The sequence below is a fragment of the Rhinatrema bivittatum genome, chromosome 2 (assembly GCF_901001135.1).
Source record: "Rhinatrema bivittatum chromosome 2, aRhiBiv1.1, whole genome shotgun sequence".
Classification (NCBI taxonomy): domain Eukaryota; kingdom Metazoa; phylum Chordata; class Amphibia; order Gymnophiona; family Rhinatrematidae; genus Rhinatrema; species Rhinatrema bivittatum.
Window position 1 is genome coordinate 656,612,842 of NC_042616.1, and position 26,326 is coordinate 656,639,167.

At 45.4% G+C, this 26,326-nt stretch overlaps 1 long non-coding RNA gene across 5 annotated transcripts in view; it reads right to left on the minus strand.

Annotated features, from left to right (window-relative positions):
• LOC115085407 overlaps positions 1-26,326 on the minus strand; it is a 150,129-nt gene that overhangs the window by 69,167 nt on the left and 54,636 nt on the right. Inside the window, exon 2 of one of the 5 annotated variants that reach the window (XR_003854833.1) lies at positions 25,529-25,756. The exons of the other annotated variants lie outside the window; for them this stretch is intronic. This is a non-coding gene — a long non-coding RNA (uncharacterized LOC115085407). The remainder of the gene's footprint in view (positions 1-25,528; positions 25,757-26,326) is intronic. 5 annotated transcript variants of the gene reach the window in all.

Sequence of the window (26,326 nt, forward strand, 5' to 3'; positions counted from 1 at the left end):
CCTGAATTGTTGCCTGGGTCCAAGGTTTGGTTAAGCACCAAGAACCTTCATTTTCCAGGACGGTCGCGCAAGCTAGCTCCCAAGTTTTGTGGACCATTTCCTGTGGCAGAACGGATAGGCCTGGTTTCATATCGGCTTCGGCTGCCTTCAACCCTACGCATCCACAATGTGTTTCATGTGTCCCTCTTAAAACCTGTAGTGTACTCCCGTTTCCATCGCATCACTCAAGATGAGGTACCCGCTTCAACACCTGCAGATCCGGTGTACCAGGTACATGAGGTGAAGGATGTGCGCTTCCATAGTCGGCGCTGGGAGTACTTACTTGCCTGGGAGGGTTGTGGTCCGGAGGAAGATTCGTGGGAACCGGCACGGAATATTCTTGACAAGTCTCTGCTGACCCAATATCACCTGGACAATCCTGGAAAACCTGGTCCTCTTAGGAGGGGGCGTAAAAGGGGGGGTACTGTTGCGATTCCGGTCACTGGGGCAGTGACCGGGCCCTTACCTCCTTCTGAGGCGCCGCGATTCGCCGGTCCCCGAGCCTCTCGAGCCGCGTGGCAGCGGCTGAAAACCGCCGGTTCCTGGGCCTCCCAAGCCGCATGGCAGCGGCGTCTCCATGAGGGAGACGCCGCCGAAGACTCCGCCCCCTTGGAGTGCCACGCGCGCGCGCGAGGACCGCCGTTTTATTGGTGCAGCCCCGGATGTCAGAGTCCGCCTCCTGATGACGTCAGACGCCAGTAAGGGGGATTTAAACCGAGCCCGGGGATTCTATCTTTGCCTAGCAACGAGGTCACTTTCTGAAGTGCTAGTTGCCTCCTGTCGGTTCCTGATTCCTGCCTGCCTGCCTTGTATTCTGCTTGCTTAATCGTTGGTTCCTGCCTGCCTTGATTCCAGCTCGTGACTTTGACTTTGCCAGTTTGCCGCCTGCCCTGATTTCTGCCTGTGACTCCGACCCTGCTTGACTGCCGCCCGCCTCGACTCCGGTCCGTGACTCCGTCTCCGCTGCCAGCCTCCAGTCCTGACTCAGCTCCGTGACTTCACTTTGCCTGTTTGCAGCCAGTCCTGACTCCGGTTCACACTCTTCCTGGGTTCATCAGTACTTCGCCTAAGTCCCAGCGGTCCGGGTCCCTACGGGCTCCTCCTGGGGGGACCTCGGACTTCCAGGGTGAAGACGCCTAAGCCCTAGCGACCCGGGTTCTTACAGCTCCTCTGGAGGAATCACGGGTTTCCAGGTGAAGCTCGTCAGCCCAGTGTGTGTTCTGCCTCCCGGTCGTCCTTCCTGGCCGGCCGGCCCAAGGATCCACTTCCCGGATTGGATAGTCGTAACACACAGGCTCTCACTGGCACATGCTCTCTCTCTCTCTCTCTCTCTCTCTCTCACACAAACACACAGAGGCTCTCACTTGCTGTCTCTGCAAACATTCAGGTCCTCACTCTCACACACAATCTCTCAACTCATCTCATACACGCACACATGCACACTCTACAGACATACACGCACACATGCACACTCTACAGACCCTCAGCCTCTCTCTCACCTCTGGGCCTCCTCTTCGCGGGTCGCCGCAGAATGGGCTCTGCAGCGGCCCTGATCTTCTCGGGCTGCGGTGGCCCTGCTACCGGGCCTCTTCCTCTTCTCGGGCCGCTGCAACTTGGGATTCGCGGCGGCCCGTAAGCGCTGCTCCTCTTCTGCACGCGGTGATGCTCCTCCTCCTTCCTGCCCACGTGGCTCCGGCAACGTTTACTTCCGGGGCCACTCAGGCAGGAAGGAGGAGGAGCATCAGCGCGTTTAAAAGTGATCTTTTTCTTTGGGCTGTGGTGAGGTGAGCCTCACCACGGTCCTGCTCATCTGCCTGTTGCTGCGCCGCAAGAGCCTCCCTGCACCCAGGGGCATTGGGGGGATGGAGGGGTGATACTAAAAAACTAATTTTAAAGGGTCGGGCTGTGTTTTTGGGTTATCAGCTCGGCGCAGCCGATAAAAAAAAAAAATTTCCCGATAGTCCACGAAAGCTGCGCATGTCAGCAAAAATGTCTCAGTGTGTCACCTCTGACATGCGTGTCATAGGTTAGCCATCACTGGGATAGAGAAAGGAAATATTCCAATGCAGATCATCCCAAACAACTGTGTTTACCACAAAAATTCCACAGAATTGTGCTGCAGTCTCTCCATGATGACATGGGGCATATGGGGGCAGAGAGGATCCTACAACTAGTGAGGGACAGGTTCGATTGGCCTAAATAAGCACAAGACATTGAAAAATATTGTAGGCAATGTACTAGTTGTATAAAAAGAGACCCTACCGCAGAGATCAGCACAGATGATAAACATTACTAGTCAAGGTCCTATGGACTTGGTGTGTATAAACTTCTGGACTTTAGAAATGGACTCCCAGGGTAAAGAGAACATTCTGGTTGTGACAGATCATTTCAGCAGGTATGCACAGGCATAATTCACCAAGCACCAGAGAGCAGAGACTGTTGCCCAAGTATTATGGGAGAAATTCTTTGCGAACTATGGACTCCCAGTCAGGATACACTCTGACCAGGAGAGGGACATAAAGCAAAGACATCTGAAGAGTGAGTACTGTGAAGAAAGAAAACCTAAAGGAACTGAGAGACTGTGTATGGGTACCCACTCCCATGAGACAATCCTCCTCTCCTCCGAAAGGAATTCCAGCACTCTGGGGCCTGTAGGGGACTGAGTGGATTGAGAGTGGAGAACGACAGAGAGTTGGGAGAAAAGTGGCCCCGGGGACAAATGTGTGCCCCTGCATTCTGGGAGATTCCCAAAGAGAGGGATTTTCTATTTATTTATTTATTTATTTATTTATTTAAAAATTTTTTCTATACCATCATTAAGTTATTTACCATCATAACGGTTTACAGGCTGGCACCAAATAGGCAAAACAAATATTAGTACTTTAACAGAGGTGCCAATAGATAACCGGTAACATATAATTTCATACAATATCTATTTGAATCATGTCATTTAATGTCCATTGAATACATGGGTTACACAAGGCTTGAATGCTGGACTTTCCAAATTTCCCTATAATGCTTGGCAAAAATATAAAATAGTTTCTCAACTATATATAGTACTAAATGAGACTTGCTCATCAAATCCAAAAAGCATAGCATCTGCTTCCTCTTCTGTTGCCTCTGCCTCCTCCTGGCTTGGCATCCATTGATGCTTTAACAATGCTAGTGATGCTAGCTGTTGTCATAGAAACACTGGACAACAAGCTGGCAGGAGGTAAGACTGAGTCATACAGGCTCATCTTGGGGAGACTTCTGGGGGCCTCTGAGGGGTGGGGTGGGGTGGGGAGAAGGAAATAGGCAATATCTTTTTTAGATCAGAGGAATATGGGGGGGAATCAGAAGAGAGGATCTGCCCTCCACCTATTTTTAAATTTAGGAAAGGAGGGAAAATGAATTGGGGCTTGGAGGACATTTTATATCCTACTTTTCCAAGGGGGAGAAAGCTCAAGAGATTGCTATGTCTGTATTATGTGTCCCTAATAACATTTGAGGATAAAATTCAAAAGGAATTTCTGGAGGTAAAGCTGTGTTTTACCTGTAGAAATGCCCTCTTTAATTATTGCCCACCCTGTAAGCAGGTAAACGTACGTACATTGTTCAACAACACGAGCATTTTTATCCACTTAATGTGGAGGCATTCTTAGGGGCAAGGGGAGGGCAAAGAATGGAACAATTTATGTAGTTTTGTGCCAAAAAATTACTTGCAAAGATAGCAGGTGCAATGTTAACTGTTTACCCCTTTGAGTTTAGTTACATTTCCACACCAGATTTTCAAGATATTTTATGGGCTGGAGGACATGAGGACACAGGGGTGTTTTTGTTTTGGACACATATTCATCTGTGGACCGCAGACATGCATACAACCATATCCCAAAAAGTAGGTTTCTTTTGTTCTGGGTGGAACCTTGTTATTTTAGAGGATGAGAGGACTTGGCTGGTTAGTGCTGATGTTCAGTAATCTTCTGCCAAGTTCAGGTTCTCTGTGTGCTCTGTTTCTAGCTGACTAAGTTTTAGCTGGCTAGATTTAGGTTGACTTTCATCTGAAATTCTACCAACTGTATCTGACTGAAAATCAGCTTAACTAGTCAAAATGTGGCCAGTTAAGTTAGGAGTTCAGGCATTTTTTGAAAATTGACCTCTGAGAACTTTTGCAGTTCTTGTAACCAGACAAAATGAGGTTTGTTTTTTTTTAGCAATAACCCCTTTTGAACTGGGGCATTCTTACTGACAAGTACCTCCATTTCATACCTATTTTCTAGCTCAAAAGTGTTTATGGGTAAATGAACTTGGAGAAGAAAGGATACCATCACCATTTCTGAAATCCTATTCTCAACAAGGTGTTTTATTGTTTGGTTCTAAGTATTACAGGGAAAAAAAAGAGTAGGCCCAAACCATCAGCAGTGGTTTGCAGACCACTTTGAAACAAACTTAGACTTGTCCCTTCTCTTTATAAAAACAGTATCTTTACAATAAAACATGTGCCCTAAGTTATATACTTTTTAAAATTAAACATAAAAAAGATTCCAGAAATTTATCACAGTTCTACCCACTGCCACAATTTTTTCAAATCATACGTAGCCGCCTGAACAGGGGGATACCTAGTGGCGCTGGTTGAGTATATTCACTGCGACTGGGGCTACAGCCCCATTCTGTTCTGAAGAGGGGGAAACTTAACTTCAGGGCCCTTAGGCATTGGGACAGTCTATACCCCAAGAAAACACTTTTTACATAAAGAATGGTGTTCCAAAAAAAACCAAACAACTTAAGTCAAATTTTTCAATGTGAATAATCTGACATAGTACAAATTTCAGAGAAGAAGAATCCATGTTTACAAACTTCGGTTTCCAAAGGCACAATCCCTTGATGCCCTCTGGGTATTTACTTGTATTCTGAGTTTTCCTAATGATGGACTCTGAGGTTTCATTTACTCTGTGAGATACCGCTGGTACTCGGTTTCAATATCTTGCGTTCCTTTGACCTCTCGCTCCCTCTTGGTAATCCAAATGGACCCTCTCTCCTCTGTTCTCCTCTTTTGTACCAGACTGCCACACCGCCCCTCCAAATTCTGCCAGGATGAAATGGAACATTGCTGGATTAGCAAAACTTCTGGGGTGAAAGCCAATGACTCCCAATAGATCTTCTGGGAAGCCAATAGAAGCACACCCCCCCCCCCCCCCCCCCCCAAAAGAAAAAAACACAAAACACAGAAATAGGACTCTTTCCAACAAAGAAGATATCCTATGGAAAAATTACTTTCTTTCAATTCCCGGGGAACATTTTCTCCATAACTAATTCCTAAATCTTAGGCCAGTGACGCCAGCTCAGGGGTGAAAACATTAACAATTTATCTCACTAGAGTGGTAATCTGAAACATTAGAAAAGAGCGACACGGTTCACCAGCCAATTCCTTTGGCTCAGTAACAGGACTGTTTTTACCTCTGGACAAAAGGGGTAGCTGGCCCTGCACAACAGGGGACCCAGGTGCTAGGCTCGTAAAACTGTGCTCAGAAAGGTGAATTTGAAAAGCCTTGCACGTGCCAAAGCCGGGAGTTACGTGTTTGTCTTGGGCTGGCAAGCACTTTGCGTATTTTAAGAAGCACCCGTGGGCGAATCTCCCGGTATGGGAACAAATCAAAAAGTAAAAAAGAAAAGAGGTGGGACATGGTCAGGAAGTGGGCGTTCTGGGGAGGGGACTTGAAATGTGCTCGTAAGTATTTCCATGCACAAGTGCGCTCCGGGGGTCCCCTATCGCGTAACATTACTTCTGCTATGGATGGCGTATAAGTTTTAAAATAAAAAAAAATTAGGGCTAGTCAGCGTGGTTTGAAGAGTCAGATCTAATAGGGTAAAAGGGAGGAAGTTTAATTAGGAGGGTTTGGAAGTTGAGAGCATTTACCTTGGCGAACTGGGAACGGATAGCGGAAACTGGTAATTGTGTTGGTGCGCATATCAAATAATATCCCCCCCCCCACTTATGCGGTAGAGCCGGTATTTGTGCACACAAGCATGCGTCCATACAAAATTGCGCACACATATATGCAGGTATGATATAAAATCGGCTCTGGCCATACATGCGTACATGTATGCCTGCACAGCTATTTAAAAGTTGCTGTCCCAGTGAACATTTCTGTAAATCAAATATACAGGTGTAGTTTCAACCATACCTTTCGAAATGCCTCCCTACCCACCCCCCTCCGAAAGCGTTTATGCAATGCTGCTAAACGTATGCTTGTTATCAAAGTTCTTGTGCACTTTTAGGTGACTGAAAATCTATTCTGGCAATTTTATCCAAAACACCCACCTAATTCCTGTTTGTATCCATGTAGTTCCTGCTTAAGCCTTTACAAATCTACCCCCAAATTCCCATGGCCAAGGAGATTGCAAACACCTTGGCAGTGCAAAAAGTTGCATTTTTAATCTAATGCAAGATTGTAGTGTACTAAGCTCAAAATTGTTCCTGAGTAACTTAGGGGTTCATATTTTTGCCCAAATTTTCAAAGCGCTGTGTGCACCAAAACTGGGGATATGCGCATAGCAGGTCTGTGCGCGCACCAAGCACATTTTAAAAAAGGCCTGGCCATGCGCGTATCCCCCTGTAAGTGCAGAAGTGCAGGCCTGTCTCAAAGGGGTGGGAGGGAGGGGCTTGGTCTGGGCAAGGAGGGATGGAGAGGTGCGAGCTCCGGCTGGGACAGTGGCCATGTGACTCACGGAACTTACACCAGTTCAGAGGAGCGGATAGTTACAAAACCAGAAATTCCAGCATACATAGAGTTAGTTTAGGGATAAGGGAGGAGAGGCGAAAAGGGAAGAACGGTAAGTAGGGGGATAGGGAACTGGGAAAAGTCTACTTGCATCACCACACACTGTTTTTTTAAAATCGCCCTCATTGCATGAGTAATAGGCCACCCACTTGCATATGCGCAAACAGACATTAGAATCTGGTGCAAGTGCTTGCAGGTATCATATTTTATAACATCCGCGAGCCGGGAACTGCACACACATGAATGCGCACATGTGGGTTTTAAAATCGATTCCCTTTGTTAAAACTTTGTTTTGGCAGGTGGCCACGCCAACGTTTGGGTAAAGACCCACCCACTGAACTCCCTCTCAGCCAATCAGAGTTCATTTCACGGTTAAGCTCCCCTTTTCCTGCCCTAACCTGCCCCTTTGGTAGTGCTCAAAATAGCCCTGCCCACTCTCCTCCCCTTTTGTCCCTTTTTGATGATGTTACTTCTGGTAGAGCCCCCTTCTGGCCCTTGTGGATGGCACAGACTGGAATGAAAAATACGTTTTTTAAGATGGCGGTGGGTGCCTGGAAACAGGAAATGATGCACATCCAAGATGGCGGCTGTTGTGAAGGGGCTGGAAATGACATCATGGCCCCATATGCACAGCAAAACAAAAAGCACATTTTTAATCTTGACGTTGTGAACCATGCTGCAGGTATCCATCTTGAAATGACATCACTGGCCATGACATCATTCCTGTGCATGCTCAGACCTTTTGTTTACAAGGAGAGAGCAAAGAGGACAGCCGTGTTGGAAGGAATGAGCATGCTCAGTAAGCAGCTGTGGGTATTTGAAAGGGTAGTCGATAGCAGTCATTAAAATCCTTCTGTTTTCTGTCATTAAACTAAAAATAGAAAATCCTCTTCTTTTATTATTTTTGACCAGTGGGGGGTTTTTTTTGTTTGTTTTTTTTTTTTATCAAACACAGTGCTGTTTGAGAAAAAGAGAACATAAGAACATGCCATACTGGGTCAGATGAAGGGTCCATCAAGCCCAACATCCTGTTTCCAACAGTGGCCAATCCAGGCCATAAGAACCTGGCAAATACCCAAAAACCAAGTCTATTCCATGTTACCGTTGCTAGTAATAGCGGTGGTTATTATCTAAGTCAACTTAATTAATAGCAGGTAATGGACTTCTCCTCCAAGAACTTATCCAATCCTTTTTTAAACACAGCTATACTAAATGCACTAACCACATCTTCTGGCAACAAATTCCAGAGTTTAATTGTGCGTTGATTAAAAAAGAATTTTCTCCGATTACTTTTAAATGTGCCACATGCTAACTTCATGGATCCGAAAGAGTAAAAAACCGATTCACATCTACCCGTTCTAGACCTCTCATGATTTTAAACACCTCTATCATATCCTCTCTCAGCCGTCTCTTCTCCAAGTCCTAACCTCTTTAGCCTTTCCTCATAGAGGAGCTGTTCCATTCCCTTTATCATTTTGGTCGCCCTTCTCTGTACCTTCTCCATCGCAATTATATCTTTTTTGAGATGCGGCGACCAGAATTGTACACAGTATTCAAGGTGCGATCTCACCATGGAGCGATACAGAGGCATTATGACATTTTCCGTTTTATTCACCATTCCTTTTCTAATAATTACCAACATTCTGTTTGCTTTTTTGACTGCCGCAGCACACTGAACCGACGATTTCAATGTGTTATCCACTATGATGCCTAGATCTCTTTCTTGGGTAGTAGCACCTAATATGGAACCTAACATTGTGTAGCTATAGCATGGGTTATTTTTCCCCTTATGCATCACCTTGCACTTGTCCACTTTAAATTTCATCTGCCATTTTGATGCCCAATTTTCCAGCCTCACAAGGTTTTCCTGCAATTTATTACAGTCTGCTTGTAAACCGGGGTGATATGTATATTATACAGGAACATCCGGTATATAAATCCTATAAATAAATAAATAACAGATAAATAAATAACAAATTTGATTACCTCACTTGTCGTATTTCTTTCCAGATCATTTATAAATATATTGAAAAGTAAGGGTCCCAATACAGATCCCTGAGGCACTCCAGTGCCCCTACCCTTCCACTGAGAAAATTGTCCATTTAATCCTACTCTCTGTTTCCTGTCTTTTAGCCAGTTTGTAATCCACAAAAGGACATCACCACCTATCCCATGACTTTTTATTTTTCCTAAAAGCCTCTCATGAGGAACTTTGTCAAATGCCTTTTGAAAATCCAAGTACACTACATCTACAGGTTCACCTTTATCCACATGTTTATTAACTCCTTTAAAAAAGTGAAGCAGATTTGTGAGGCAAGACTTGCCTTGGATAAAGCCATGGTGACTTTGTTCCATTAAACCATGTCTTTTTATATGTTCTGTGATTTTGATGTTTAGAATACTTTCCACTATTTTTCCTGGCACTGAAATCAGGCTAACCGGTCTGTAGTTTCCCGGATCGCCCCCTGGAGCCCTTTTTAAATATGGGGGTTACATTAGCTATCCTCCAGTCTTCAGGTACAATGGATGATTTTAATGACAGGTTACAAATTTTTACTAATAGGTCTGAAATTTCATTTTTTAGTTCCTTCAGAACTCTGGTGTGTATACCATCTGGTCCAGGTGATTTACTACTCTTCAGTTTGTCAATCAGGCCTACCACATCTTCTAGGTTCACCGTGATTTGATTCAGTCCATCTGAATCATTACCCATGAAAACCTTCTCCAGTACGGGTACCTCCCCAACATCCTTTTCAGTAAACACCAAAGAAAAGAAATCATTTAATCTTTCCACGATGGCCTTATATTCTCTAAGTGCCCCTTTAACCCCTCGATCATCTAATGGTCCAACTGACTCCCTCACAAGCTCTCTGCTTTGGATATATTTTTAAAAGTTTTTACTGTGAGTTTTTGCCTCTTCGGCTAACTTCTTTTCAAATTCTCTCTTAGCCTGTCTTATCAATGTCTTACATTTATCTTGCCAATGTTTATGCATTATCCTATTTTATTCTGTTGGATCCTTCTTCCAAGTTTTGAATGAAGATCTTTTGGCTAAAATAGCTTCTTTCACCTCCCCTTTTAACCATGCCGGTAATCGTTTTGCCTTCTTTCCACCTTTCTTAATGTGTGGAATACATCTGGATTGTGCTTCTAGGATGGTATTTTTTAACAATGACGACGCCTCTTGCACACTTTTTACTTTTGTAGCTGCGCCTTTCAGTTTTTTTTCTAACTATTTTTCTCTTTTTATCAAAGTTTCCCTTTTGAAAGTTTAGCACGAGAGCCGTGGATTTGCTTACTGTCCCCCTTCCAGTCATTAAATTAAATTTGATCATTTTATGATCACTATTGCCAAGCGGCCTCACCACCGTTACCTCTCTCACCAAATCCTGTTCTCCACTGAGAATTAGATCTAAAATTGCTAACTTTCTCGTCGGTTCCTGAACTAATTGCTCCATAAACCTATCATTTATTCCATCCATGAACTTTATCTCTCTAGCGTGTCCCGATGATACATTTACCCAGTCAATATTGGGGTAATTGAAGTCTCCCATTATTACCGTATCACCAATTTGGTTTGCTTCCCTAATTTCTATTAGCATTTCACTGTCAGTCTCACCATCTTGACCAGGTGGACGGTAGTATACTCCTACCACTATAGTCTTCCCCAACACACAAGGGATTTCTACCCATAAAGATTCAATTGTGCATTTAGTCTCGTGCAGGATGTTTATCCTGTTGGACTCTATGCCATCCCGGACATAAATTACCACACCGCCTCCTGGGTGCTCCTCTCTGTCATTGCGATATAGTTTGTACCCCGGTACAGCACTGTCCCATTGATTGTCCTCCTTCCACCATGTCTCTGAGATGCCAATTAAATCTATGTCATCATTCACTGCTATACATTCTAATTCTCCCATCTTCTTAGACTTCTGGCATTAGCATACAAACATTTCAAAGTTTGTTTTTTGTTTGTATTTTCATTCTGCTTTTTAATTGATAGGGATAAGTTAGAATTTTTTAGCTCCGGTGAGTTTTTAGTTACAGGCACTTGGACTACTTTTCTTATTATTGGAACCTCACTGTCGGGATGCCCTAATTCTAATGCATCATTAGTATCCTTTGAAGATACCTCTCTCCGAACCATGCGCTGCTGAGCGTCTGTCGGCTTTCCCCTTTGTTCTAGTTTAAAAGCTTCTCTATCTCCTTTGAAAGGTTAGCGCCAGCAGTCTGGTTCCACCCTGGTTAAGGTGGAGCCCATCCCTTTGGATGAGACTCCCCCTTCCCCAAAAGGTTCCCCAGTTTCTAACAAAACTGAATCCCTCTTCCTTGCACCATCGTCTCATCCATGCATTGAGACTCCGGAGCTCTGCCTGCCTCTGGTGGCCTGCACGTGGAACAGGGAGCATTTCGGAGAATGCTACCCTGGAGGTTCTGGATTTAAGTTTTCTACCTAATAGCCTAAATTTGGCTTCCAGAATCTCCCTCCCACATTTTCCTATGTCGTTGGGGCCCACTTGTACCTCGACTGCCGGCTCCACCCCAGCACTGTCTAAAATCCTATCTAGGTGATGCTTGAGGTCCGCCACCTTTGCATCAGGTAGGCATGTTACCAGGCGATCCTCACGCCCACCAGCTACCCAGCTGTCTACATTCCTTATAATCGAATCACCAACTATGACGGCCGACCTAACCCTTCCCTCCTGGGAAAAGACCAATTTTAAATAAAAAGCTCTCGCTTCAGTAGACATTTTACAAGCCCTCGCTGCTTACTCCAACTCACATCTCCCCTTCCCTCATACTCATTGAAATTAACACAGACTGCATTTGAGAAAAAGAGAGAAAAGACCAGAACTAAGGGAAATGCATATTCATTGCTCTGAGTGGGGACCTTCTCTATTTTATTTTGTTTTTTTACTAATTTCTACTACTTCCTCTGAACTCAGAGCTGCTTGATAAAAAAGAAGCAGTTCTACAATTCTAAAAATGAATAGAAGCCAGGATTTTTTTATTTTGTAATAAGTAAGCCAACAAAAGAGGCTGTTTTATCATCAAGTCATAAATTAGCTGCTCTTTTTTCAGAAATGAAATGTATTTGAAATAACAAACCTACCATGTAATCTGTTTTGCAATCTGTGTAGTTTAGAAACTAACTATAATAAAATATGATATAAACACATTTATAATAAAGATACTAATGGCTAAATTTGAAAAGCCCGGTGCGTGCAAATAGCCGGGAGATACACGCGTGGCTAGGCCGTGCGCATGCCAAAAGCATTTTGAAAAAGGTTTGGCCATGCACATATCTCCAGTACACATGGAAGTGCCAGGCTCTTTGAAAGGGTCGGGGCAGGGGCGGGGTCTGGGTGGGGGTGAGGGCTGGCCAGGACAGCGGCCATTAGGCCCTGTCTCAAGGAAGCGCACGCCAGCAGCTGGCTGGCGCACAGAAGTTACTGCAGCTCATCAGAGCAAGTAAGTTTTACAACCAAAAAAAAAGGTAGAAAAAGGGATTTTAGGGGTCGGGAGGAGAAGGGAAAAGGGTGGCAGAGTAAGAAGGGGGTTTTCCCCATCCGCTTCTTTATTGGAGCGGACTGGGATGGAACTGGGAATGAGCCGCTCATGTTGTCATGTGGTATTTTTAAAATTCACCCCCCTTGCATGTGCAAGTCGCAACTCTCCTGCACTTGTGCGTGCCAATATAAAATCATTTTATAAAATCGGCGCATCTTTTAAAATCTAGCTTTTTGGTTTCAAATATACATTGTGTCCTAGTAGACTGTGTAGGTGCTATGGAGCTAGGGGAGTAAGCAGGGTCAGGATATGACATCACAGCCAAGCACACTCAGGCCAATCATGCACAATAAACATTATCATGGAGCATGAGGGGTTGGCCATGTTTAATAATCTCAAAGGAAATTAAATTATTGTTGGGCGTGCTCAGTCAATGGCTATTTTTTTGTTTTTGGAGACAGCATTATCTTGGAGAATAAGAAGGAAGTCATGTTTAATCATTCCACAGGAAATGACATCACAGTCAGACATGCACTGTGCTGAACCGCCTGTCTATAAAAGAAAAAAAATGTTGACATATTCAAACAATTGTTAGGTTTATTATTATCACAAGATTTATGTCTCCTCTCCCCGTACGTGCTCTAAGACGCATTCAGTGGGGAGAATTCACCCACATGGACAAATTTTGAGAGATGATATTAGAAACACAAAGCAACTTGTGCTCAACAAACTATAACAAAAGTTTTAACTGTGCGATATTCAGCATACAAAGTAACTTGTGGCAGTGAGAAAACTGATCCAGGCAGGTATCATTTGAACCTATCTTACAACTCCCATAGCCATCAGGAGAGTAACTCACTTAACTCAAGGGCAAATAACTCTTCTTAACTGATTTGGACTATGGAAAATAAAATCCACATACATTCTATCAAAGTTCAGCAGAGAGGGAAATGCAAGGTCAAAAATGGACTCCCATTTTGTGCCTTGAAAGACAATGGATTTGGCTGATACAGAATCATAGGCTGCCAGAAGTATATTCCTTCAGGTTTTGAAACCAGCTGTCTTCAAACAAAAAGTAGACTTGCCAAGTATTCAAGGAATAGAGCCAGTAGTACTTAGTCAGTAGTACTTTAGTCAATCTGATGAATGCCACATGGGAGTATCAGCTGTAAACTAATACTGGCACATTTTATAGGAAATTACATTGCTTCATATACATAAGAACATAAGAACGTAAGAACGTAAGAAATTGCCATACCGGGTCAGACCAAGGGTCCATCAAACCTAGAATCCTGTTTCCAACAGTGGCCAATCCAGGCCACAAGAACCTGGCAAGTTCCCAAACACTAAGAGGATCCTATGCTACTGATGTGGCTATTCCCTAAATCAACTTGATTAATAGCAGTTAATGGACTTCTCCTCCAAGAACTTATCCAAACCTTTTTTAAACCCAGCTACACTAACTGCACTAACCACATTATTATGTTATCCTACGTACAGATGTATATTTTGATGTCAGTGAGTAGAGAAGCAAGTGACGGGACACTATAGCTATGCCTTCTTCTAGCCACAACCTGCTATTCATCCACCCCTAGTTTTGCCTTGTGCAAAAAGTGCCTATGTTACTCGCATCAGTGGCAAACCTACATTCACTGTTGATATTCTAGTTCTCTATGAATTTCTATTTTGCTACAAAATTCACCATCCACTGACACTTGGGCACGCACGGTCCTAGGAAAGGCAAAAACATATTAGTAACCCCACCTTGGAAGGCATGTCACACTCCGGTGGGGGGGGGCAAACATTTATTTGTAGTTCTTTGGGGAAGGGACACCTGACTAGCTCATCATTTTTGTTCTTTCCCCAGGGTGTGGATTCTTTTTGTTGGGGGAAAGAGTTAACTTTCGGGGCCCAAGTGCTCGGGGTGACCGACTCTTTAATGCTGTTCCTGGAACAGGGGAGACTTTCTTCGCCCTGGGCGCTGTATGCCCAAATAATCACTCGGGAGTCACTGGCTTAGTGTTTAAAATAAAGCCTTTACTGTTTAACACTGATGGGTAATGGCACAATAAATATGATTCCAGCACCGCGGGCTTTCTTGCTTTCTTTACAGTCCTTTTCCTCTATCTGGGCAGGACTATTTTATACCACGGTCAAAGAAACTTTTAGCCTCCAGGGATAGAGTTACCACGTGGGCAGAGTATCCCTTAGCTGGGGGGGAGACCCTTTCCAAACGGGTAAAAAAATAAAAATCCTGTCTCTGCACAGAGTCCAAATCTCTCTCTCCCCAGGGAGTGAAGACACAGATAGGGGTCCTCAATGATCTTAATAGTTCTTTTACTCATGCTTAGCAGATCTTCAAGATCTTTCATATTCTTTTTCAGTTCAGTCTCTCTTCTCTGCATCCCTGATGGGAGGGATCCCTGGATGCAGGTGAATTATCCTGCTCTAGTGTGTTCAACTGGGGACCTTATCTCCCAGGTCTACGTTCTTCCAGGGACCTTATCTCCTGTGTTTACATCCCGAGGACCATACCTCTCGGGTTATATGGCCGGTAACCAAAGAAATATCTTAGCCTTATATGTCTAGCAATAATCTTTATTAAGTAAAGTAGGAAAATAAGAGGCAGATAAGAATGCAGATCTGGGAGCAGATATGGGAGCAGATGAAAACAGTCTAACAGTGACATGCTTCAAAGTCTGCTCAATTTCTACATGGCATATTGCTTTGTTATATACATGCATCATTGGCAATGTTTTACTATTTTTTTCTTTTCTGGGAATATTCCTTATTTGAAATGGGAAGATACTGAAACTGTCTAAACTATGGCTAAGACTAAAGTTTGCCTGGTGCCTTATCTGGTACATTCAGCAGTTCAGGCCTTGAGACGTGGGCAAATTTTCTACACCAACTGTTTCAGTTTCTTGCTCAAGGTTATTGCTCATATTAACAGAAATGCCTTCTTTCACTTGTGCTGAGTTGTTCTTTATTTTATTATTTTATTATTATTTAATCCAGGCTATTCTCATTCCCCTCTTGGCTGTCTTAAGTTGGCTGTCTTAGGTTGTCCGGTAGAACCCTTAAAAAGTGGTAAGCTACCCAAATCTTACCCGACATTGCCAAGCATACTGTTTCTACCACTGTGAACCAGGCCTCATGCCGGAGCTCCGCGCGTCTTTGGTGTTGCTGGCCATACCCCTACACGTGCACGCACAGACCACCCGGTCTCTTGTAGGGCCAAGGGCAGGTCTTAGCTCCGCGGCGAACCCTGATTGATTCTCCGTTATAAGGAAGTCCCTGCCTGCACTTCCTTGCCTTGATAATCGGGTCGGTTGCTAGATTGTCTCCACATTTGTACCTGTTCCTGTCTTGTTCCAAGTCTCATTCCAGGATCCTTCTGTTCCAGTTCTGTTCCTGCCTTGTTCTTTCTTCCTAGTTCCAGCGTCCTCCTATTCCTGTTCGTCTGTTCGTCTCCCCAGGTAGTACCTCCGGACTGTCTCTCTGGTACTGACCTTAGTTTGCTACTTGACCTGTCTGCTTGTCTGCCTGCCTTCTGAACATGGTCCATTCCTCGACCTGCTGCCTGCTGCCTGCCTTCTGACTCCAGTTCGTCCCTCGACTTGTCCGTCTGCTGCCTGCCTCCTGACTCCAGCCTGTTACTCGACTCATCTGCCTGCTGCCTGCCTCTTGACCTCAGCCTGCCTGTGACCTCATCTGACCTCCGGTACCTGACCTCAGCTTTGTTGACCACTCCTCAGACTGACTCCTGGACACTGACCTCTGCCTGCTTGACCACGCCTCCAGATTCTGGCTTTGTTCCTAGCCTTGTCATCTCCTACGCTATTCTGGTCCTCCTTGCTCCATCTGACCTCTAGTCTCGAACCTGACCACACTCTCCTCCTGTCTGTGGGCATGCTGGACTCCCACTCTCTCAGGAGACCCTGCGAGGCCCACCTAAGTCCAAGCAGCCTGGGTCCCTATGGGCTCCTCCCGGAGGGACCTCGGGCTTTCAGTGATGAAGCTGTCTCCTCCCGTGCTCTGCCCCTGGGGGCAGTTGCCTTCTGGTCCCTTCCAGGAGGCGCATCTCCATTACCACAGGACAAGGGTCCACCCCCGAGCGCAACACCATGTGTCTGTTAAGGAAGGATATTCACTGCCGCTCCGAGCAGCTTACCACCATGCCTTATGTTAAGGCTAGTAATACTTACAATCAAAACCAAGCAACTGTCAAACCCATAACAAAATTACTGCTAGTAATATTACGTGGTGAGCACTCTTCCTGATAATTCAGACAATGCTGCTTGAACTTGCTTTGCTTTTGGACTTGGCAGTGGAAGCAACCCTGTACTTTATCCCTAATGTCAGTGTTCCCGACCATAAAAATTGGGGCCCAGCATTGGCTCTCTTCCCCTCCTCCCCTCCCCCTCACCATCAAAGTAGAGAGCGATGTTGCAGTTGCATCAAAAGCATCCATGCTAATTGGTTAAGGATAGTAATCCCTCATCCTGTCTGTTAAGGGAACTACCTGCCGCTCTGTGCAGGTTAGCCCCATGCACCATTCAGGTAACCCCACATGCAGCATACTATACCATTGAGTGCATAAATACCTGTTACTACATGGGAAAGGGATTTACTTTCTGCTATCTTCAAGAGAAGGTATGTCAACGGGCAAGAACAAATGGACATCACTCCTACCCTCAAAAGATCTCCTCCAACTATTGGGTAAGCTTGAAGGAACCAAGCTGGGGTAGGAGAGGTAGTGGGTCAAAATTGATGAAATAAATATTTTGAGGGGGACAAGGAGACAGAGCTTTAGGGGAACAGCTTAAGCAACCCTGCAGATTTGAAACTATTTTGCATTCTAAGCGCTCAGGGTCAGGGTAGGTAGGTGGGGAAGGCACTAGCACCATCATGGATTTTTTAGCACTGAGAGAAATGGGACATACATGCCATGTGGCCTCTTTAGGGCCATCAGCCCTTTAAATTATGTATGGTTTGCGCAGTGTGGGGATCTCCTTGACTGTCTGCGAACAATGACTACACCTCTTTGAAAGGCTGAATTTTATTTTACAAATGGGCCCATGAAGCCTTTTTTGCATGCCCATTTTCTATAAATTCCCCACTAATGAATTGCTTTGTATTTATTTGCATTGCATCCACTCATTTCTGAAGAATTTGAATAAACTACACATGAACATTTACTACTGTGAAACTGACTTTTGCAAAATTAGTTTGCAAAAGAGGTTTTCATGAAACATTTTGTTCATAGCACCCACATTTTAACATTTTTTAATCATTTATGGCCATTTTGCATATTTTTTTTCACGTAAAAACCCTGTTTGCAAAAAAATGTTGCACTTCATTTCATCGGCCTCTGACTGAAGTGCTCTGAATGAGCAAGAAGATCTTTTGCAATTGAAAGTCTCTCTTTTTGACTGATCTCGAGCTCGTCTCTGCCCATTACTTTAGTGTCACTCATAATCCAGAATTGTCTTTTGTTTTTCTCTGCAAGTCTGTATTTTAACAGCTGCACAGTATTGCTCAAGTTCATCATTTTTTTTGACTGCTTCTACTGAGACCATTTTATTTTCTTTGCATGTTGACTATTGTTACTCTCTTTTCTGTAGCCTGCCCAAGCCTAAAATATCTTGTCTGCCATGTGTTCAAAATGCTGCTGCTTAAACCTTCCCTAATTCCAAGAAGTCAAATCAAATCATCCCCATTCGCTCCCTACTTCAAAGTCCAGTTCAATGTTGTCTCGTTTGTTTTTTGCAGTTCTTCATAAACTTTATCTTACATCTCAATATGAATAAAGCAGTGTGAGAGGATCCTGGAGAACAAACCAGTCCCAGTATGTCTTAGTCAAGTCGCCCTCTGCAACCTTTGGGTTGCAAAGAAGGACTGAGAAAATTCAGCACTTGAACGTCTGCTGCCCTCAGGAAGGGGGTAATTTAGAGCTGTGGGCACATTCCAGAAGCATTAATTCAATAGATATGGCATCAGTAAAAATATTATCTTGGATGCAGTTTGTGAACTGATGAAAGCCATTATAGCACTTTACTTAAAAAGCTCTCAAGCCTATTGTATTGTTATTTTTAGCCTCACTGATGCCATTCGTCACAAGGCATGATGAATACTCAATCTATAAACAAATGGGAATTCACTGCATTGAGTTAGAGAAACAAAATTACTTCTCCATGATTTCAGTGCAATTTGCCCTTTTATCTTCTTTGGAATGGCTTGGGTTTTTTTCTCCTTGAATATGTAAAATTGTAGTCAGGTAATGATACGCTGGACAAATTTTATGTCAGAACTTGATTATATATCTCTTCTATATTCATGAATACCAAGTAATAAAATTATATCACTGAATACAATACCATTACTGTGAATTTGTATATAAGGCATTGTGGTCATACAGGTGTAAATATATACCAGTAAATTCCATTTATTTCCATTTTCTTTCCTGTTTATTTTCATATATATTTCCTGACTATCTTATTCTCCCTCTCCTACTTCAATTTACTCACCCAATTGTCCTCGCTCCCATCAGTTCTTCTTTTCACCTGGTCTCTTACCCTGGTCCTACTCACTTCTGCTTTGCCAGTTAGCTCTGTCACTAGGACTCTGCTCTTTCATCTGGTTTGAACTCTGCCAGAGCTTTCCTCAGAGACTGATTTACCACTGGCCATGGCAGTTCTCTGTTAGGATAAGTATTTGGAAGAAACAGCAGTTTTACTTGTGGGGATTACTGGTTTTTGGCCTGCTCCTCAAACAGCAGATCTTTCACAGGTTCATCTGGTAGCGAGCTCTCTTATGCCCTCAATAGGTGATTTTTATCTGCTGAAGAAATACTGTTACAGATTTCATAATCTGAGACTAATATTTTATAAATATAAATGGATTGTTTGCTCTGCCTGGTTTACAATCTTCAAAACTATTAAGAAAAAGGTGTAATAATAACTGCCAGGTCCTCTAACAAATCAAGTGGTAACAGAAATTTTTAGTGTTCTTACTATAGTAATCTACTGTCTTTTGCTTGGAATGAGCTATCGTGAGATTCATTAAACAGCACTGCACATTCATCACTTTCCAAAACTTCCAGTTTTAATAAAAATCTTCCAGTTTTAGCAGAGACCAAGATGGCAGTCTGGTGAAAGGACATGGCATTTGTGAGCTCTGCATTCTTCTGCGCTTGTTCCTAATAATGTCTCATACTAAGCATAAAGCCAGAATCTGGGAAGGGCCCCCAGCCCACCCTGTGCCTGACATCTCACAGCCCAGAATCGCAGAGTTCCTTACCCGCACTTGTTACGCCTGTTGGTTGCAGACGGCTGCGACCGCTGTTTGCTTACCTCTTGCCTCACTGCACTGACTTTGTTGGGTAGAATTGCGGCCTCCACCAGCTATCGCCAGCCTGCCTGCCCCTGTTTCCGGGCCTCCCTGGATAGAGTGGATGCTGCCGACCGCCATCTTGCCCTCGGAGTTCCTTAGGCACGCACGCACACTTTCGGGCCAGTCTTATGCACGTCATGGCGAGAACCTCGGGGGCATCCCCCAGATGATGTCATTCATCGTGGACTCTTAAGCCAGTTGTCCCTGTCTGCCTACGACTTGCAACGAGTTCCCTCATTGCTGAATTCGCTTCGCTCACTATGGACTTTCCATTCCAGCTTCTGCTTCCTCGGTGTGAGATGTCCCAGGTACCCACTCCTTGGGGGCCCTTTCCTCGTCTCTGGCTATCCACTCCTCGGAGGGCCTTTTGCCTAGGACTGCTGCCTGCCCCATTCCCCAGGGCTTCCTCTGGAACCATCGCTACTTCTACAGTGAGTACTCCACTTGCGGACCATTACCGTATCATCTCTACTGAGGAACCCTCTTCGGTGTACCCCGCTCTGCGGACCATTGCCATATCATCTCGACTGAGGAACCCTCTTTGGTGTACCCCGCTCTGTGGACCATTGCCATATCATGTCTACTGAGGAACCCTCATCGGTATACCCCGCTCTGCAGACCATTGCCGTATCATCTCTACAGAGGAATCTTTTTTGGGTATACCCCGTGGCACCTCTGTGTCTGTGTGACTTTCCTGATACACTCCCCGCTCCGCGGGCAGTGTCGCTCTACTTCTCTATAGAGACTCAAGGACTTCCGAGCTGTATCTGACATCAGCACCTGGTGCAGATGCTCCATGGCTCCACCCCCCCTGGGGCTATCCTCTCTAGCTCCTTCTGTCCTTCCAGCTCTCTTTGTCTCTGCTCTCTCTCCAGTACCTGCTGTTCTACGCACCCAGCAGCTGAGACCTTATCTCCTGACGGTGAGGCTCATGGGGCTCCTTCCCATGGGTGGAACCATCTCTCACCTTGGCCCAGGACCCACATACGCCCAATATGCCAGCGGATATGTCTGCATGTTCTCTATTGGCTCTGAGAGATACTGTGTCACTGACAGCTGTGCTGGTGTCTCCTTTGCTTGGGCGGGCTGAGAGTCACTCATGCCAGCTGCTTTCTCTCTCGCCCATTGCACAAAAGATGAATCTTTATGGGCAACGTACCTTGGGCATTCTGACATGGAGGAGGAGGTATTATCTGTCACTGACACAGTGCTGCTCCTGCTTGGGCTAGCAGCAGATAGTTTCTAGCAACAAGGAGCGTTTTCGAGATATTGCTGCTCCATACAGGGTTATGGGAATTCAGGTCAGGGACTGAGTGGGTGTTAAGGCCAGTTGACAGGCACAGGATGCATAGGAAGCAGAGCCACCTTAGAAGATCCATTAATACCTTATCCTGTGCCTGTCAACTGGCCTTAACACCCACTCAGTCCCTGACCTGAATTCCCATAACCCTGTATGGAGCAGCAATATCTCGAAAACGCTCCTTGTTGCTAGAAACTATCTGCTGCTAGCCCAAGCAGGAGCAGCACTGTGTCAGTGACAGATAATACCTCCTCCTCCACGTCAGAATGCCCAAGGTACGTTGTCACTGACAGCTGTGCTGGTGTCTCCTTTGCTTGGGCGGGCTGAGAGTCACTCATGCCAGCTGCTTTCTCACTCGCCCATTGCACAAAAGATGAATCTTTATGGGCAACGTACCTTGGGCATTCTGACGTGGAGGAGGAGGTATTATCTGTCACTGACACAGTGACAGATAATACCTCATGGCCTGGCCCAGTGAATTACAGAACAGCAAAAGATTCTGGAGATTTTGGCTAGCACCATAAATCAATTAAGCAATCGGTTGGACTCTGTCTCAATGCCTGCCAAGCCAAGCCCAGCTTCATGTGCGTTACCATTTTGGCCTACAGTGCCCTTGCCGGCACCACCTCGTTTCGCAGGTGATCCCTTGTTGTGTAAGGGCTTCTTGAACCAGTGCAACATGCACTTTTCCTTTACAACCGGCATATTTCCCTGATATAGTTTCCAAGACAACATACATCTTGTCCCTTCTGGATGGAAAAGCGTTGGCCTGGGCGTCACCCCTTTGGGAGCGAATGGATCCGATCCTCCAGACCTGCCGGGCTTCCTCGCCCTATTTCGCTCCGTATTCAACGATCCGGGTCTATGCTCGCCCTATTTTGCTCCGTATTCAACGATCCGGGTCTATGCTCCTGCATCTGCAACAAGGTTCCAGATCTCTGACCGATTATGTCATTGAGTTTAGGACTCTCTCGTCTGAATTGCACTGGGACCTGGGCTGCCTGCGTGCTATATTCCTCAAAGGTCTGAGCCCGCGTATCAAGGACGAATTAGCAGCAGAACTCCCTGAGGCGTTGGATTCTCTTATAGACCTCGCCGGTCGCATTGACCGCCATCTTCGTGAGCATTCGCAGGATGCCAGAGGATCCAAGACGATGGCTTCAGGTGCTCCACACATTTGTCCGACGTCGTCTACTCAGACCACTACTACACAAAGCACCGAGGAAGAGTAACTGATGCAAATGGGCCGTAGTCATCTATCCTCAAAGGAAAAGCATCGTCGTCAAAGATCTGGTCTTTGTATGTATTGTGGTCAACCAGGTCATGCGGTACCCTCCTGTCCACTCTGTCCGGGAAACTCCCAGGCCTAGGTTCTGCCGGAGGACTTCTCCTAGGCCTAACCTCACCCTTTCCTCTGTTAACTCTGCCTGTCTCAATTAATTTGGATGCTCAGGAATTTCACACCCTGGTATTGGTGGACGCTGGGGCCAATGGAAATTTTATCCTAAGACAACTTGTGGAACACATTCGGATTCCCACCGTCCATAAGCCAACACCATTACTGCTCTCCTTCATTTATGGCGCACCGTACCAGGCGAAGTTACTTTCTCCATGGTCCCCATCTGAGTCCGCACTGGATCTCTGTACATGGAGACCATTTCCTTTCTGGTACTGGACAAGGCTATATACCCGGTGGTCCTTGGACTGCTATGGTTAAAACTACACACCCCGCAATTCGATTGGAGCACTCTACAATTGTCCCAATGGGGCAACTCCTGCCATAAAAAGTGCTTGGAGGCCGTGTCCCCGAGACCTTGCCTAGCTACTACAATGTCCCTTCCGGGTCTCCCGCTGCAGTACTCCTCCTTCGCGAATGTGTTTTCAAAGAAAGCTGCAGACACCCTACCTCCTCACTGCTCATTTGTGCTATAAACTTATTGCCTAACACTGAGCCTCCCCAAGGAAGGGTCTACCCACTTTCACTAACAGAGACAAAGGCCATGTATGAATATATACAAGAAAATTTGGCAAAAGGCTTCATTCGGCCTTACAGATCTCCCGCTGGAGCAAGATTCTTTTTTGTGGGGAGAAAGGACAGCTCCCTCCAGCCGTGCATAGATTACCGCGGCTTAAATGAGATTTACCCAGAAGGACCATTACCCCTTGCCATTAATCTCGGAACTTTTTGACAGGCTCCAGGGGACAAAAATATTTACCAAATTGGACCTCAGGGGAGCTTACAATTTGATCAGGATATGCCAGGGCGACGAATGGAAAACCGCCTTTAACACCTGTGATGGCCATTTTGAATACCTGGTAATGCCGTTTGGCCTCTGCAATGCTCCAGCGGTGTTTCAGAATATGATGAATGAGATCTTCAGAGACATGCTCTACGGTTGCATCGTGGTCTACCTGGATGACATCCTGGTATTTTCACAAAACGTTTTGCAATGCCTAAGGTACAACCAGTTTTATGCCAAGCTGGAGAAATGTTCTTTTGACCAGGAATCTGTCCCTTTTCTAGACTATGTGGTCTCGAGCCAGGGTTTCCAGATGGATCCACAGAAGGCCATGAGTATTCGCGATTGGCCTCAACCAATGGGCCTTAAAGCGCTCCAAAGATTTCTTGGACCTACTACAGGTCATTCATTCATCATTATTCAACTCTGACCACCCCACTGACAGCCATGACTCGTAAGGGAGCCAATCCCTCTCAGTGGTCACCCGAGGCTGTGACCGCTTTCCAGGAGCTCAAGGAGGCGTTCCTACGAGAACCATGCTTGTGTCATCCCGACCCCTGATGACCCTTCATCGTCAAAGTAGATGCTTCGGACATTGGTGTTGGTGCGGTATTCAGCCAGCCCTCAGCCAATCACACCTTACACCCGTGCTATTTCTTCTCCCGATGCTTCTCGGGAATTGGGGAAAAGGAATTACTGGCAATTAAACTGGCCTTCAAGGAGTGGCGTCCCTGGCTCAAGGGAGCGCAGAACCAGATCACTGTATATACTAACCATAAGAACCTCGAGTACCTGTACCATGCTCAACGCCTTAATCACAGGTAGGCCCACTGGTCTCTCTTTTTTACTCGGTTCAATTTCCTACTATGATACCGGCCAGCCAATAAGAACGCTCGAGCCAATGCATTCTCTCGTTCTTTCACCACAGAAAAAGTTCCAGATATTCCATGGCACATCATTGATCCAACTAAAGTTCTCCTTTCCACCATACTCACAGTATCATCTGGGAAGATGATGGTTCCCTGACCAATTTGAAGGGAAATCCTCTGCTGAGCACATGATTCCTTGCTGGCAGGCCACCCCAGACAAGTTAGAATTCTTTCCACTCTCCAGAGATTCTATTGGTGGCCAACCATGAAGAAAGTCGCTGAAGCATATGTGGAATCATGTCCCACTTGCGCTCGTCAGAAGCCACTGGCGGGCCGTCCTTGGGGTCTCCTACAACCTCTTCCTGCACCTAGTGAGCCATGGACATACATAGCCAGATTTCATTGTGGACCTACCTCCTTCCAGTGGCAACTGTTGCGACCATTGCTGCCCGACGTCTCCACTCCGCCCACCTTACCTCTTTGGCGACTCCCTCTTTGGTTGATGGAAGTTTGACTGCCACGGTGTCATTTTGCTGACCTCCTCTGGAGTCCCCGGACCGGCTAGACGCTGCCTTCCGCCATGTTCTCCTGAGACCTAAGGGCACACGCGCGATGCAGCCTCAACTCAAGTACCAGCTGTGGCGCGAACTTCAGGGGCGTCCCCCCTGAGATGATGTCATCATCACCAGATATTTAAGGTCTCTTGTTTTGCTAGCTAATCGAGTTAGCAAAGGGTTTCCTACCTAGCTGCCTCCAGTATCACTGCAGATGGGATTCTCTCTCCGCTTACCTTGCTACTCTGCCTCCTCGGACTTTACCAGGGGTACCCGCTCCTCGGGGGCCTCGCTCTTTCTCTTGATTTTCAGGTCGCAGTCTGGAACTGGTATTTGCTCCTCGAGGGCCCACGTTCCCGGACCTGCCAGGAAGTCACTGCTGCCTACAACACCAGTGAGTTACCATCTCTCTCTCAGAGCTTTCCCTGGAACCAGGTACTTGCTCCTCGAGGGTCTACTTCATTCTAGCTCCTGGGCTGTTACAAGAGACTATTGTGTGAGTGTTACCATGAAGGTTCTGTTCCTGAACTCTGCATACTCTGCCTACTCACTATCTCAGTTTCTCTACAGCTCAGCCATCCTGGGATCGCTGTTCCAGTGCCTGAGGGACTACAGCCCAGCCGGGCTCTTCCAGCTCACAACTGCTACCTCTGGTGGTTCTCTAAAACAGTTTAATAAAAGAACTAGTGTGTGTCTGTCTCCCAATTCTGAGCCTGACCCGTGGTCCCTCTTGGGATCTTCCCCCATGGGTGTGGACATCTTCCACCGGCCCAAGGATCCACCCACAATTATTACAAATAATAACAGCAACAAAACCATTTGGATTACCGTGGACCAATTTTTGAAGATGGCTCACCTTGTGGCATTATCTGGTCTTCCTTCAGCCCCGGAATTAGCAAAATTGTTCATTCGCCACATCTTTCTCCTCCACGGACTCATGAGACATATACTCTCTGATCGAGGTGTTCAATTTACGGCCAGGTTTTGGAGGTCACTATGTAAAAAATTTGATATTACCTTGGACGTCACTTTGGCCTATCACCCGCAGGCCAATGTTTGAAACAACCAAGCAAATGAATGCAACCTATGAAATGAATGAATAAAACAAAACACATTTTTTGACTCTGCACATTACTACATAGCACTAATATGATTTCAGATAATTAATAACATTAATTTATGAATAACCAAATACCACAAAATGAAAAAATTCTTAGTAAACTATCCGAACATGACTGTAAGTCCATTTTCTAAATTTATCTATAACTGTTTCCTCTGAACAGGAAAATCTTAAAACTTATTCTAGTTCTTCAAAGAAGGGTCAAATTCAACCCTGTTGATTCTAGGCTCTACAGGGTGACATTGCATTTTGCCAAATAGGAGTTATTGTAAAATGATATATAAGAAGTATTTGGTTTGGTAAAAAAGATATTCCAAACAGCTGAAATACAGATGTTCAGGATGCATAGGAAGCAGAGCCACCTTAGAAGATCCATTAATACCTTATCCTGTGCCTGTCAACTGGCCTTAACACCCACTCAGTCCCTGACCTGAATTCCCATAACCCTGTATGGAGCAGCAATATCTCGAAAACGCTCCTTGTTGCTAGAAACTATCTGCTGCTAGCCCAAGCAGGAGCAGCACTGTGTCAGTG